General features: G+C 43.7%; 1 protein-coding gene across 2 annotated transcripts in view; it reads right to left on the reverse strand.

Moving 5' to 3' along the window:
* Positions 1-8,260: 8,260 nt before the first annotated feature.
* WAPL (WAPL cohesin release factor) overlaps positions 8,261-16,127 on the reverse strand; it is a 215,496-nt gene continuing 207,629 nt past the window's right edge. For both annotated transcript variants that reach the window (XM_077454603.1, XM_077454602.1), the window contains one exon: positions 8,261-16,127. This exon is cut by the window's right edge and continues 688 nt beyond it. The gene's annotated coding sequence lies outside the window, so the exon portion shown is untranslated.

The raw sequence follows: 16,127 nt of genomic DNA on the forward strand, positions 1-16,127 counted from the left end.
CCACCTTGCTATGCAGTCATCTGTAATTCACTGACCAACACAGCACCTGCCCCTTCTTTTTCTCTTTACGTTACACTGCTTGTTGACGTACTGAGAAAAAGATTTTTACGGTGAGTACAAAGAATCCTATTTTCTCTTACATTCACCAACCGACAGCTCCCCTCTTAGCCATTGGGACGTCCCCAAGCAGTGCCAAATGAGGGGTAGGGGTGGGAAAACAGCATAGAAACTTTATCCACCATCGCAAGTGGGAACTAGTGTAAGTTTACCCACAAAAAAAACAGTGCGTGGAGAAATCCACCACAAAACCAGGCTACCCTCAACAGGAGTGACTACCCGCAACTGCACCAAAAACTGCGAAATGTAATGCGACAGCGCATTAACTTAACGTTACTGTGTTTTTATTGAAAAACCAGGAAAAAATAAAATATATTGCATATTCAATTGCAACTATACGGCCGCCTGTAAAACTTTGCAGCCAAAACATCTACCTTGTAGAGCTTGGTAATCATTTGGACAGACGACCAGGTCGTTGCTTTACACACCTGAGCAACAGACGCTTGGAGTCGGAAGGCCCAAGACGTTCCGATTGCCCTTGTGGAGCGGGCCGTGACCGGAAAGGGGGGCACCTGACCCTTCAAGGCTTAGGCTTGCACTACAATCTGTCTGATCCACCTGGAAATGGTGGCCGACGAGACCGCCATGCCTTTCTTTGGACCAGCCACCAAAACAAACAGTGAGTCTGACTTCCGAAAGGGAGCAGTGGCAGACAAATACACCTTAAGAGCCCGAACCACATCCAGAACGTGAAGGGCCACTTCTTTAGGGTGTTTCGGCTTAGGACACAGAGACGGTAACACAATGTCCTCATTGATATGAAAAGCCGAGATCACTTTCGGCATAAAGCCGGTTTCGGACGCATCCCCACCTTATCCTTGTAACCAGATAAGGTGACTTGCAGGACAAAGCCGCCAGTTCCGAAACCCTCCTGGCCGATGTGATGGCCACTATAAAGACCACTTTCTGGGAAAGAGTCAGAGGAATCTCCCTGATATTTTCAAACAGCGTTTTTTGAAGCGCCGATAACACCAGGTTCATATCCCACTGGGGTAACGGTAGAAGCACCAGAGGGACTACATGTCGCACCCCCTGAACAAAGGTACTCACTAATGAGTGAGACGCCAGGGGTCGCTGAAAAGAGACAGCCAAGGCTGATATTTGCCCCTTAATGGTGCTTAACGTCAATTTCTGGTCTGCTCCTTGCTGAAGAAACAGCAGGATCCTGGATATAGAAAAAGAGCGCTGATGCCATCCTTTCTCCTCACACATGGAGATGTAAGCCTTCCAGGTACGATGCTATATCTTCCGAGAAGATTTCCGTGCCCTCATCATAGTTGGGATCACAGAGTCCGACAGACCCCGGTTCCTCAACACCTGGCTCTCAATAGCCATGCCGCTAAAGCCAGCGATGGTAAAGCAGGATGGAGAATCAGACCTTGAGACAGAAGGTCCTCTCGTAACAGCAGTCGCCATGGCGCAATCGCCACCAGGTCTGCATACCAAGGACACTGAGGCTAATCTAGGGCAACCAGAATCACTGGGATCCCCTTGACTTGCACTCTGGAGCAGACGTGGTAACAGTTTCAGTTGAGGAAAGGCGTAGATCAGCTGGTACTGATCCCACGGAGCCACCAGTGTGTCTGACGCGTCTGCCCACGGATCTCTTGTCCTGAACACGACTCTCGGCACCTTCCGATTGAGACGGGAGGCCAGAATGTCCATGTCTGGTGTGCCCCACCTCGGGCACAGTAGCCTGAATACCCCTGGATGCAACGCCCATTCTCCTGGGTCCAGCATCTGGCGACTCAGATAGTCTGCCTGCCAGTTCTCCACTCCCGGGATGTAAATGGCTAACAGGGCCGGTATGTGTCGCTCTGCCCACCGAAGTATGTGAGCGATCTGCTGGGTGGCGGCCGAGCTTCTTGTTCCCCCTTGGTGATTGAGGTATGCCACAGCCGTGGCGTTATGTGACTGGGTCCTGATCGGATGCCCCTGAAGTCTCATCGACCATGTGGAGAGGCAGAGCCTGATCGCTCTTAGCTCGAGCAGACTGATGGGCAACTTGGATTCTTACGCCGACCAGAGGCCTTGAGCCGACTGAACCACCATCACTCCACCCCATCCGGATAGGCTGGCGTCCATTGTGATCACTGTCCACTTCAGAGGTAGGAACAACTTCCCGGACTGAATCACGGGGACCTCAGTTCAGGGAATCCCTGACCGACTGGCTCACCTGGATCTGTTGATCCAGGGACAACTGAGATTTGTCCCACTTTGTCAAAATCTCCTTCTGCAGGACTCTGGTGTGGAACTGGGCATATGGTACTGCCTTGAAGGAGTCTACCAGGAGTCCCAGGACTCTATGCAGAAGTGGAGCGACGACCACTTGCGGTTCATCAGCCGTTTTACCGCAGATCGGAGATTCTGCAGTTTGTCTGAAGGGAGAAAAACTCTTGTTTCCCTGGAGTCCAGCAGCAAGCTCAAGTACTCCAGACTCTGGGTTGGTACAATCACCGACTTCTTTAGGTTCAACAGCCACCCAAATTCTTGCAGGGTCTGCATGGTGATCGCCACATCCTCCTCTAACTCTGAGGTGGAAGATGGCCTCAGGAGATCATCTAGGTATCCCACGTTGCCGTAGCAATGGCAAAACTGGAGCCAATATCTTGGTAAAGACTCGGGGGGCTGATGCCAGACCAAAAGGAAGAGCCACAAACTGTTAGTGGGCTTCCCCGACTGCAAATCGCAGAAACCTTTGATGCCGAAGGCATATAGGTATGTGCAGGTACGCATCCTAGATGTCTAAGGACGCCAGGGAGTCCCCTTGATGGAGTGCAGCGACTAATGAGCGAACTGATTCCATTCTGAACCTCTGCACTTTCACAAAGTGATAGAGGACTTTTAGGTCCAAGATTGGACGTACCCCTTCCTTCTTGGGAACTACAGATTTGAGTAGAGTCCCTGGAAATGTTCCGATTCCGGAACCGGTACAACCACCCCGTGACTCAGCAGGTCCCTTACTGCCCCCAAGAGGGCCTCCCGGCGAACCGGGGATACGGGTATGCTGGAGGGGAAGAATCTATTTGTCGGCCAAGAAAGAAACTATCTTGTAGCCTGAGGAAATCAGATCGGAGACCCATTGGTTGGGTAGTCGAGAGGACCACCGGCTGCTAACTCCCGAAGGCGACCCCCCCACCTGAGACATGGGTGGGGGCAAACCTTCATGCGGTAGCACTTTTGTTCGCAGGCTTGCGGTTCCAGGGATGTTTTTATCCTTCCGTGGTCGTCCTGTCAGGCTGGGTATGTTTAGCCAAAGCTCTGGGCGGATGAAAAAGCCGATTGTGAGCGGAAAAAGAGGGCCCTTGCCTACGGTGTGGCTGCTTAGCCTTCCTGGCCTGTGGAAGTAGGGTACTCTTACCACCAGTGGCATTTTTAATGTCATCCAACGAGGCTCCAAAGAGCTGGTTGCCAAGGAAGGGAAGATCCATCAGGGCTTTCTTAGATGCCTTGTCAGACCAGCATTTTAACCATATCAGGCACCTCTGCTGACACTGAAGCACTGGATAACAGAGGAAGAGTATCCAGGGCCACGTCACAAACGTACTTAAGGCCTTGCACTAGTTGGTCTGCTAGTTCCATGCAGACAGGATAAGCCTGTTGCTCTCCCAATTCACAGTGTAACAGTTTTGGCCACTCAGTGTCTGCAACACAAGTGCGGCTGCCAGGACTGGTCGCACCCCACCACCCTAAACAAGAAACAAGCCACTGCCTCGGCCTTCCTGTCCGTGGGATCCTTAAATGCAGGAATCCACTCTACCGGGATCTTAGTTACTTTATGTAACCTGGATACTGGGGGGTCCACGACGGGAGGGACCGACCACTTCTTGAGAAGGCTTTCCTCAAAGGGGTAACGCACCGCCATGGATTTGGGGACTGAAAAGGTCCGTTGTGGGCAACCCCATTCCTTGTAAATGAACTTGTAAAAATAAGTCGGATACGGGAACACCTTAGGTGAACGTGCTGGTTTGCGGGACCCAAAGGGGACCACTACATCAGCGGAGGGATCTGCTGGCTCCTGAATCTTCAGGGTACCACGCACAGCTGTGATAAGTGCTCCAACAAGCGCTTTGTCGTGCACAGACCTGGACGGGGACTCATCCTCACTGTCCAAACGGTCCTGGTCAGCGTCATCTGAGACAGAGCAGAGGTCACCAGCCTCAGCAGGACCAGAGTTTGCATCAGAGCTCTCCCCAGAGGACGGGGGCCAGAGGGCGCTTTGTTCACCCTTTTGCCGCCTCTATTTTGGCAACGAACTAATTGAGGATCGCCGTCAGGGTGTCCATGGGCACTGCGCAGTCCGCAGGTGACCCGGTTGCAATTGCCTGGATTTCAGGGGAAGAAACACCAGTTTCTGAAGCCATGCTGACCCAACCCTGTCTGCCACCCGAAGGGGACTTAGGACAGTGACAGCCCCACCCTCCTTAGTGCCGCTGTCTGAGGGGCTCTTTCCTGCCAGACTCACCACCCTGAGGAGTTCTGCGCTATCCAGAAAGTAGTGCCTGTAGTCCCAGTTGGCTCCCAGGTGCAGAGGAAACAGTGCTGTGTCAGTGGCAGCAGCAGCAAATGGCGCAAAAAACGCTCTGAAGTGTGCTCAGGCTACTAGAAAATGGCCGTCCAGTGTCCAGCACAAGGACATAAAACACAGGGAAAATGGCTGTGAGAGCACAGGAGCACATGCTGCCGCTAGAGAACACTAAAAAAAAACATGTTCAGGCTTCAAGAAAATGGCTGCCGGTGTCCTGTATAGGAACAATTACCAGGAAAATGGCCGCTGAAGCCCAGGAGAGCATGCTGCCCTTGCCCACACCTAAAATGGCAGCCGAAAGCAGCTCCATGAGGTACAGGGAGAAAACAACGGCGGTGAGCACAGCGCTGCGCAGGACATCAGCATGGCTTACAGACACCTTCCAGGGGCATGAAGAGGACCCAGTACACCGCTAGACAGCGAAACCCCCTCCCCCAGGTGAGAGCCCCTCCCCCAGGTGAGAGCCCCTGCATAGACACACACCGCTCAGCAGCATCCCCAGATGGAAGGGGGGAGGAAGAGGGTGACAGGGAGAGGATAGAGGTAGGTGAGGGCCCCCCGAATCTACCTCCCAGGGAATGCCCAGTTGCTCAGCCCCGCCGAGGCAGGGAGATCTGTACTTACCAGTCCTGAAGAGCTGGGAGACATTCCATCACTGACGCAGACATCAGTAGCCCGGTGATATGTATGCCCCGGAGCATAAAAGCTCACCGACCACCTCTGGAGCTGAGGTTTCGTCGTAGCCTGCCTAAAGCGTAGCTGCGGCCTGCACATGCTCGATGGGCGGACTGGGGAGACTACAAAGGATAAGCGTATCCAGCCTGTCACCCAGCCGGCTGTTGATAGCAGATCACGGGATCATTCATATCGCGCAAAAAGCAAAGCTTCTGCAGAAAAAACACGGACCGATGGGCCCGCAGGGTTCCTAGGTCCTTCTCCTTCACTAGGCAAAGTAAAGCTGATGACTGCATAGCAGGCTGGAGGGTTGTTCCCCAAGTGACCGCCCCCTGGGCGGAACTAAAGAGTTCTGAGTGTTGTATAACTACTAATGCCTAGTATTCTCCTAGTGGTGGAGCATAACAACCCAAAGGCTAAGAGAGGAGCTGTGTTGGTCGGTGAATATAAGAGAAATAGTATTTTTTATTTATTGTAAAACCCTTTTCTTGGAGTTCATTAGGGGCACAGGATGAAGTGTCTAGGTACATTGGACTAGGCAAATGCTTTATAGAGACTCGTTACTATCAAACAAAGCTGTACTGTACAGGCCGGTAAAACCACTCCCACACTGCTTCAGTTTAATAGCAAGCAATAGTGGGATTGGATCATAAGAGCAGATTTAAGACCTGTCCCCCCCCCCCCCCCCATGGTGTTTCAAAAAAAGGGTTTATGGCAAGTCAAACTGCACATTAAATGGACACAGGATGAAGTATTCAGGCAAAATGGGATGTCCAAAAGCAGTGCAACCGATGGAGTTAAGACAGTGCTCGACAAAACCCGGTCGCCAGGTCGCATTGGCGACTAGAATCAGCGACCTTGCGCCTGGGGCAGCATAGCTGGGGGTATCCCGTCTCCGTGGACCGCGTCGGGCCGCGCCGCAGGCGGCCGGTAATTGAGCCCCCGGCTTTCTGTGATCCTATGGTTCCTTCTGGAATCTGGCGCCCTCTTGTGGTGGCCGTTGGAATTACAACCAACAATGCTAATGGGCCAGTCTTTCTCCATCCCTTTACTTAGAACCCCTAAACAAAACAAAAAAAATATATATATTATATTAAAATATATATATATATATATATATATATATATAAAATATAATATATATTTTTTTTTATTATTTATTCTAACACCCTAGAGAGTAAAATGGTGGTCGTTGCAATACTGTCTGTCACACCATATTTGCACAGCGGACTTACAAGCGCACTTTTTTTGGGGAAAAATTTTTTATTTAATAAAAAAAAAAAAAAAACACAACAGTAAAGTTAGCCCAATTTTTTTTTTTTTTATATTGTGAAAGATAATGTTACGCCGAGTAAATCGATACCCAACATGTCACGCTTCAAAATTGCGCCCGCTCATGGAATGGCGACAAACTTTTACCCTTTAAAATCTCCATAGGCGACGTTTAAAAAATTCTTCAGGTTGCACGTTTTGAGTTACAGAGGAGATCTGGGGCTAGAATTATTGCTCTTACTCTACCGATCGCAGCGATACCTCACATGTGTGGTTTGAACACCGCTTTCATATATGCGTTCACTTCTGCACGCAAGCTTGGCAAGACAGGGCGCATTTAAAACAATTTTTTTTTCTTATTTTAACTTTTATTTTTTTCACTGTTCTTTTAAAAAAAAAAAAAAGTGCGTCACTTTTATTCCTATTACAAGGAATGTAAAAATCCCTTGTAATAGAAAAAAGCATGACAGGTCCTCTTTTATATATGAGATCTGGGGTCAGAGAGACCTCACATCTCATATTTACACTAAAATGCAATTTAAAAATGTCCCTCTAAGAGCTATGGGCAATGACTTGGAGACAGGTGGGGGGCTGGGGGCCATCTTCCCCTCACTCGTCTCCATGTCAGGCCAGGGACAGGTCCAGATCGCCGTCACGGACCTGGCTCCTAACTTTTTTAGCTGGCTCCTAGATTCCAAGCAAATTTGTCAACCCCTGAGTTAAGAGACCATTATGCAACGTCCAGAAATGGACAACTGAAAGGTTTCACATACTAAATTAAATTATCTACCCTTGAAATGTGCACAGCAGGGTAGGGAAGTGAAGTTTTGCCCAAGCCAGAATCTGACTGACTTCTTTAAGGCAGCGCGAGTTTAGGTTCATCCCTTATGGTTAAATGTAAGCCATTGCCTTGGCATTGTCCAGCTGAATCTTACCTGTATGGCCCTGCAGTCTGGAGGTTCAGCATTGAAGAAATAAATCATTCTGCACTCCAGAATAGAATACTTAGCTTGACAGGCTGCCATCCATTGTGAGGACCTTTCAAACTGATGGGAGGAATTATGGTCTGGCATACCATATTGTTGAGCTAAAACAATCTGGAGTGCAATTGGACCTACAGAACAACTTTGAAAGAGCCCGCCCCCCCCCCCCCCCCCCAAGCCCTAAACCCCCAATCAAAAAGTGGAACATTGATTGGCTCCTTTACTGTAAAGTTTTAACTCGACAGCGCACAGCTGAGGAAAAGGTGTCCATTCTCCTAAGACTTTAGTAAAAAGCCGAGGGATAGGAAGGGTTATTCTGGGCTGGCCTAAAGATTTTTGCCAACGTTCACTCCTCCAGTAGGCAACTTCTTGTGTTTGATGAGAAGGAAGAAAAAAAAAATTTAGTCTACATACAATTGAATGCTTACTATGCCTTAAGCGCTGAAACTACAATTTTATATAATGTCTAAAAATAATAATTGTGCTGTAAAGCAGCACTTTATATTGCAGAGAATGATCAATGCGAGAACAAATTCATCACACAGGACTTGCCTTCATTATTACACACACATGTTGAGACAAGCACTGTATATATAGTGAAAAGTAAACGCCTTATATACTGAAAGTAGCAATTTTTATTAGAGTTAAAATTATTTACAAAAAACCCAAAGACATACTTCATGAAACTGGTACAAACTTGTTTATTTTCCTGCCGTTGGCTTTTGCTCCAAATATCACAGCTGAGAAATACTGTATAAAATAAAAATAAGATTGGATTCAGAAAAGTACTCTACCATTCTAGTCTCCAATGGCTTGTATTTACATAAATATATACAGAGGAGAGAAAAAAAAAAAAAGTTACTTTGAACTTCAGATTATTTTGCAAGTAGGTTTCATGTACCCTTAAAGCAGAGTATTTGATGGGGTTTTCAGCTTGTACAACAATGAACAAAATGGCTCCCACCTCCGCATTAAAAGGCAGACATAGATGGCTAGAATTTCCACCAAGAGAGGGAGAAAAAATAAAATAAAATCAATCCCCCCCATCTATGCTAGAAACACAGAAGAAAGAATCCCCATTGCATTCAGGCAGTTGAGCCTGCTGGCACTAGTGAACATGACTGCATCTAAAAATTTACCACGTGCCTGAGTTGTTTCTATAGAGTTTGTTAAGCCAGGTATTGTTTTCAGGGCCATCCACAGCTTGAATTCCAAAATTTAGGCGGTCAATGGGGGCCTTTAGACTGCAGTATCTTCAATTACTATCCCAGAGCACATTCTAAAGAACGGAATCTTTGATACCTTGAACAATAATTTTTGAATTAAGATTCAGGTGGGACTACATACTGATAAAGGTAAATCGGTGAATGAAGAAAATCTTAATTTACTCTAAATCTAAAACTAGTTGGCAACTTTAAAACCTCAAATCCCCAATGTCCTGCACCAAAAAATCTTTAAAACTAGTATGCCCAGTGTTAAGACATTGCACCTCTGATATTATCATATGAAAAAAAAAAATATTTAGGAATGGAGATGAAAAGAGGCATTTTAAATTAACACAAACGGCTTAGAGTGGTTGATAAAGTATGCATTTCAAGTTAAAACCTTTGTAGACACCCTGTGCGTTTACATCTAACCAACGAAAGATACAGATCCTACTGTGTTTTGTGCTAGATTGCCAATCAACTCCTCCTTTTGCCCTCCACCTCTAGCTTGCAGAGGGGTGCAGTAAATTTAGGTTCACTCTTGGCAAATAAGGCAATCAAAAACACCTACATGTGTTAGATGGAACTGGCACAGGTGCCCCAACGCCAAAAAGGTTACTGAATTTACTCATTTTTCAAAACCAGATATTAAAGAATTAGTAAAAAATATTTATTTAATGTTGAATGCTCAATTTTATTTGTGAACAAAAAGAAAAATGGAATTATAAAACATTAACAGCGTATAGTGATACAGCAGTCAATGAGAAAGTCTGGTACCCAATCATATGAGAATGGGAGTTAATTTGAATGCTTCCATCCCGTAGCGCTACATGGAGCATTATTACGCCTGAATTCTGACAGGAAGGGGTGTTAAAAGTTAGGGAGCCACTTCAGCCTACCACAAGTTCAATGTTAATCAGAAACTAAAACGTTCACTCTGTTAACCTAATGGGAACTCACTTGGCACATTTACTTGTCTTTGTTGTCAAACAGTAACACAAAGTTAAGTTTGAAAAGAGAATTACAGTGCTTTTCAAGTTTTTCTTGCATTATGTAAATAAGTTTATCCATCTGTGCCATTTCATAAACCTTGGTTCTATGTAAAGCTTGTAATTAAGTACATAGGACAGCCATATTTGCTCATTCATTTATCTTACTGAACATAAATATAAAAGAGTGTGATTGAATACAATAGACATCAAAGTCTATAATGGCACAAAACACCCACAATAGTAGCTAGAAAGCATATAAGCTTTACTTTTAGCCTGGTAGGTAGCGGGTCTGACGTTAGTACAGCAATCTCCCCCACTGAGCTGTTGTGTTCTGACAGGGGGCACTCCCCCCGCCAGAAAACTCCGATGCCATTGGCTGAGAGCATGGATCCGGAGCCAGTCGGCAGCTGATTTTTGAGCATGCCTGTGCAATAGAAGCTTGCCAAACGACCGCCTTCTGTCGGACTGGCTGACATATACACGGGCGGAATGTCGGACGGTTTTTATTGAACAGGCAGATGTCTCCCAACATTCGGCCCATGTGTACTAAGCATTCGATTTTAAGACACGTGAAAAGTACTTTTTGTTTTTGTAAATCTGTAATGCAGTTAGATGATGTTGATGCGCACCATACTAATGCATGTGATTTGCTGGTATGCGAAGTGGCTCCTATTTTGGCCCTAGTATGTGTACATATTAACGTTAGTTAGGGACCTTAGATTGTAAGCTCCCGAGGGACAGAGACTAATGTGAATGTAAAAAACATGTAAAGTGCTGCATAAATTGTCGGTGCTATAAAAGTACCTGTAATAATGTGAATTATAAATGATTACAATTCTCCCTTGAACTGACATTTCTATAATTTCTCTCCAATTGCACTGGTACTAATTACAACTGCATTTGTCAATTAGTAAAATGCACTTCACTCTAACAACCCAAGAAAATAACTTCCATTTTTTTGTTTATGACATCAGCTCAATAGGAACAGCTCCACTGGAATTTTTAATAACGAAGTCAATGGGTGCTCATATGCTCAGTGAGATTCAAATAGACCTATCTAAACCATGTTAAATGTAATAAAAAAAAATTTAATAGACTGTGGCTTGCAAGGAAGATAAGGGTACCAATTTAACCAAAAATGATTGGTTATATTTTTAAATTCATCATTTAAGTTTGGACTATGTAAAAATATTGGCATGATAGAATTTTCCATTCTTTGAAAAAATGATAGTAACTACAATTTTATCTCTTTACAGGAAAAACATATTTTCACATTAACACTGAACTTAAATAGGTGCACATAAAATAAGTAATGCTTTCAATAAAGTGTAAAAAAAGAGAAAAAAAAGAAAAACCGCCCGATATATATAAATCAGCAATCATGGTCAACAGTAACCAGATGTGTGCTGCAACCATTGTTTTTATGTTACATAGAGATCAATTGGAAAAAAAAACTGCCTTAAATCCTCTCATTTTAGAACATGTCTAGATAAGCCAGTTAAAGTATAAGTGCACTTTTAATACACACTAAGCTTTTAAGCGCACCTTTTAATGGGCTTAAAAGCTCCCTGCCAAACAAAAAAACTCCCACTGACCAAGATGATCAGGAGGCGTGGTTTCTCCGTGATGTATCAAAACAGGCCTGCACACTAAAACAAAAAATGGAACCATCCCGAGTCCCCATATATGCAGACATTTATATACACATTCTGTTCCGTCATGCAGAGAAACTTTTTTCAATCTTCATTCATTACAGGAAATGCAAATCTAAGTGCATATGTCAAAGGAGGACAATCAATGGAGGAGTCAAGCTTACCAATTGGTATGGCTGCGTAAAGGTTATTTTTAAATATGAAATCCAAATTTTACTTTGTGGCACGCTCCAGAGCATTACCTACTCAAGATAACATATATATATATATATATATATATATATATATATATATACACCCACCCAATTGCCCTGTTTAAATTTCCTGTGTGAGGTGAAGCGAGCAAGCTAGTCTACAGCATTTCTAAAAGAAAGTTCACACACATCTCCTCCCCCGAGGATTTTTTTTCATGGCTGCACAGGTACCAGTTACTTAAAGTGGACCTTCAGTAATTTTTTTTTTCAATCTATTAAATCTTCCACCCTTGTTGTCTTAACTTTGGATACTAAAATTTTTTTTTTCTGACAGTAAATACCTTATACAGCCCACTTCCTATTTCTTGTCTGGTCATTAGCCTAGGCTTAGCATATCATGGACAGCTCTCTCTCATTCTTGAGAGTTTGCCAGGAAGGGAGAGGAAATGAGTCATAAGTGGGCCAATCAGAGCTGCAGGTGTGCCTCTGTGGGTTTTTGTAAATCCAAGAATTTAACAGGCAACAGCTTCTGCTGCCCACAGTTAAAATAAATGCAGCCAAACTCAGTGGAAGGAGATTTCTGCAGCATATTTGGCAAGTACAGACCCACAGTATATATAAAATAAGCAAAATATTTGGAGGGAAGCTTCAGAATGGCAAAGATGTTATTACAAATTATGTGAGCAGACTGCAGTTCCTCTAAGTACTAGGGCAGTGGTTCTCAACTTCTGGTCTCTAGACAGACTAACAGGCCAGGCTTGCAAGATAAATGAAATAGATCACAGGTGATATCATTTTCTGCTCAGTGATTGCAGTATTCTAGTAGTCTGCATGTCCAAGGTAATACTTAAAATCTGGCCTGTTAGTGGGTCCTGAGGATAGGAGTTGGGAAACACTATACTAGGGCAGTGATGTCAAACCTTGGCACTCCAGATGGTTTGGAACTACATTTCCCGTGATGCTCAACTACACTGCAGAGTATGAACATCATGGGAAATGTAGTTTAAAACATCTGGGATGCCATCACTGTACTAGGGAATAGTGGTATTAAGATGAATTCATTGGTTGAATGTTTATTTTCTAGCGTCATACTCCCATATTACTATCAGCCAGAGTTCTAAGGTTGGTTCTCATTTCCTTTGAATGACTTGATTGATGCCAGCCATCATACCAAACTTAACATTTTCAACATGGAATAGAAATCCTAATCTATCAAATGCTGGAAATATAATATTGGCTATAACACACCTGCAGCAAGTGATCTCAAATGCCACCTTTTGAAAAGTTTACAATAGGATTGGATTTACTAAATCTGGATCAAGCAAAACCTGGTGCAGCTGTGCACAGAAAGTTTGCCTTTTCTAACATGTTACACTTATTCAGGGTGTAATATGCTACAAATCAACCAGCCCCCGCACCTCCCCGATGTGCGATCAACTTCCCCGACCCGGTCATACTCTGCAAAGAACGAGGGCGTGTGAGGATCCTCTCGCCTGAACACATCGCTCATTTACAGAGTTCGGTGAACAGAAAACAAGGTCTGGCAGCCTTTGTAGCTGCTGGTTTGTAGCTCTCAATTAACTACCATGGCGCGGTTGAGCTCTGTGGTAGTTCATTGATGCTTCCCGCTAGTGTGTAACTGCCTGGCCATATGATTTATGGCCAAACAGCTTACACACAAGTCTGCAAGAGCCTTGCATTGCAACCACGATCAGCTGATCATGCGTGCAATGCTTTCCAGGCTCCCAACAAAAACAAAAAATAAATGCACTTTTTTTACCTGAAAAAGAAGTGCATTTATCTATTAAAGGTGAAGTTATCCTTTAATTGAATAAGCTGAAGTTAGAAGCGGATAGGCTACCATGCACAACTGCACCAGATTTTGCACTCTCCAATTTTAGTAAATCAACCCCTATATGATACAGGGCTGTACTGCAGTGCTTCCATTCAGAAGAATAAATTGCAAAAAATAAGTAGTTTTGTTTATTGAAAGGTGCACTTATGCTTTAACCAAATTACACATTTTTGTCAGCTAAAAAGTAAACTGGCTTTAAAACAATTGAAGCAGGAACTCTGACAAACTCTGTACAGCTTTACACAACTTCTCTCAGACTGAAGCTGTGAATTTGAATACACTACGCTATGGAACAAAAAGCATCTGTGGGGGGTGGTATTTATCAAACATCTAAAACCTGTCCTATGGTGTACCTGTTACTCAAAGCAGAACCTCTGCATTAGCCAAATGTCATTGCTTTATGTACCCTTCCTTTATGCATTCTGGGGATGTCTGCTAAAGAATTACCAATCTCGATAACCAATTATCCAAGGACATAACAGACATTACACCAGCAAAGCCTTGCAACCGTAGGAACTATTAAATGTTCAGATATTTGCACCTCTGCAATGCAAGCTTAAACAGGATTCTGAAATAACCTAATTTTGCAAGGCATTTGGAGGAGGGGGGAGTAACCTATTTGATGAACGCGACAATGCATAGAAAACAGAGGTGTTAAGACATTAAAAAGTACTTATCCCAAAATGAAAAAGTAAACCGATAACCCGCATGTCCCCTGAAAACAAGCAAACAATGCGCAAAGTGATTTCTATACTCGCATCTTTGGGATTGCTGCTAGTGGCTGTCACATCAGTCTAAGCATCATTTAAACCAGTAGCAAAGAAATATTAAAGGGAGACCTCGGTCACTAATGTATATTGTTAAGCACAGCTGAAGATAATCTTCAGTTTTGGATGCTTATCAAACGCTCAACTGCATGTTAATCCAACAATGTGTGTGAGGATTAGGAGCACTGTGCCTCGTTTATGTACATTAAAAGGGTTACTACCTTCAAATGAGGGATCATGACTAGTATGGGTTGAGTTACTCATAACCTTAATTATGACGGGATTATCAATAGCCCATTATAAAACGTACAAGGGTGTTTGTTTTTAAGTGCTTGCAGCTGTTCCGTCTATTCTTGCAAATCTCAGGGCCATAGCCATTGCTTTTCCATAGGTTGGCACCACACTAAAAACTCAGCAGTGGTACGAGAGGCTCAATGGCCAAAGGGTCACAGCTGCTGAAAACAGGAAGGGTGTTTCAAACTCAAAGCTGAAGGCAGTTACAGAACTATTAGGGCTGTCCCTGGCTAAAATCAAATATTTATTATTTTTAAGAAAAGAGGCCCAGTACTTCTCATGGCGACATCACGTGTGTACCCAAGCCAAATAAATAAAAGTTCCTTGCAAAATGTTCCAAAATCACTATGGTTTGCCTAGGAATTAAACTGCACAATAAATCCATATATAAAAAACAAAAAAAACAAAACAAACTGAAAAAGCTGTAAAGATAAAGCCACTCTTTGGAAAGTTAGTTTTACCTTTTCACATTTCTCAATGTGAAACTGACAACCTTCATATATTCCCATCCCACCCTCCGTTTGCTATCAAAATTTTACAGATTACAAGTGCAAAATTAGTAGATCTAAAAAGAAATTTCAAAACTGAATATATTTTATTAACATTTTCACATAAATATTGCTAAGAACCTCAACTATTTTTTATTTATTTTTTTTGTACAAAAAGCCAAAGACTACCTACAGCATTTCTCCACCTTCCTTGAACATTTTCTATGCAGGCAGAGATGCAGATTGGGTGTTGATCACCTATATGGCTTTATTAACATCTTCTTGGTAGACAGTAATGTTTTGTTATGGTGGACATCAGATGCACCCTTGAAGAGAAAGTCTCTGGTGTACACAAAGATGACAGAAAATGGGGCATAGGCCTTAAGGCCAGAATGTACCTCACCCTCAAGCTACTCATCTCAAAATATTTGCCAGCTTCAATAAAACTCTCAATGGAGAGCTCTTGAAGAGTCTACATTAGTGCTGACAAACATGTCTGCCGTTCGCCATTTCAATGTTCTCACAAAGAGTGTCTGCTGTTCTTGTATGCCAACTAAAAGCTTTAAATCAGGTAACGTCAAGGTACTGCAAACCTCAACTTCAGCAAAGGTTACAAGAGACTAAATGTTAAAATACCAAGCCTGCTGAAGGCATGTTCCTCCGTGCCACCCAAGACACTGCGAGTGGCAAAAAAAAGCATTAGAGGAAGATGAACCCCCCCCCCCCCCCCGAAAAGTCAACTAAGGGCACATCCCTTTTAATTTACATTAGTCCAAGATGACACCTGAGATGGACCGCAAGAAATATAAAAATAGATCCCTATTTACTAACTGGGCACATAATGTACAACTGAGCTATTGACAAAAGCACTTCCAATTGTATTCATGCTCTGGCACACTTAAAAACCAGGGTCTACAAGCCTGCCTTTTGGAATTTGGTGCTGCAGAGCTCTACAAATTTCACAACATAATTATTTTAAGGTATCAATAAGTCTTAAATTAAAGGAAATAAGGAAGGGCGCATATACAGAAAATACATTTTATGAAAAACTTATGATTGGAGCAATCTAATAAAATGTATAAAATGGGAGGAGCCGAGGAAGAAA

This window comes from Lithobates pipiens, unplaced genomic scaffold (genome assembly GCF_037356315.1).
Source record: "Lithobates pipiens isolate NorthernLeopardFrog02 unplaced genomic scaffold, aLitPip1_a1.2 Scaffold_25, whole genome shotgun sequence".
In the NCBI taxonomy this organism is placed as follows: Eukaryota; Metazoa; Chordata; class Amphibia; order Anura; family Ranidae; genus Lithobates; species Lithobates pipiens.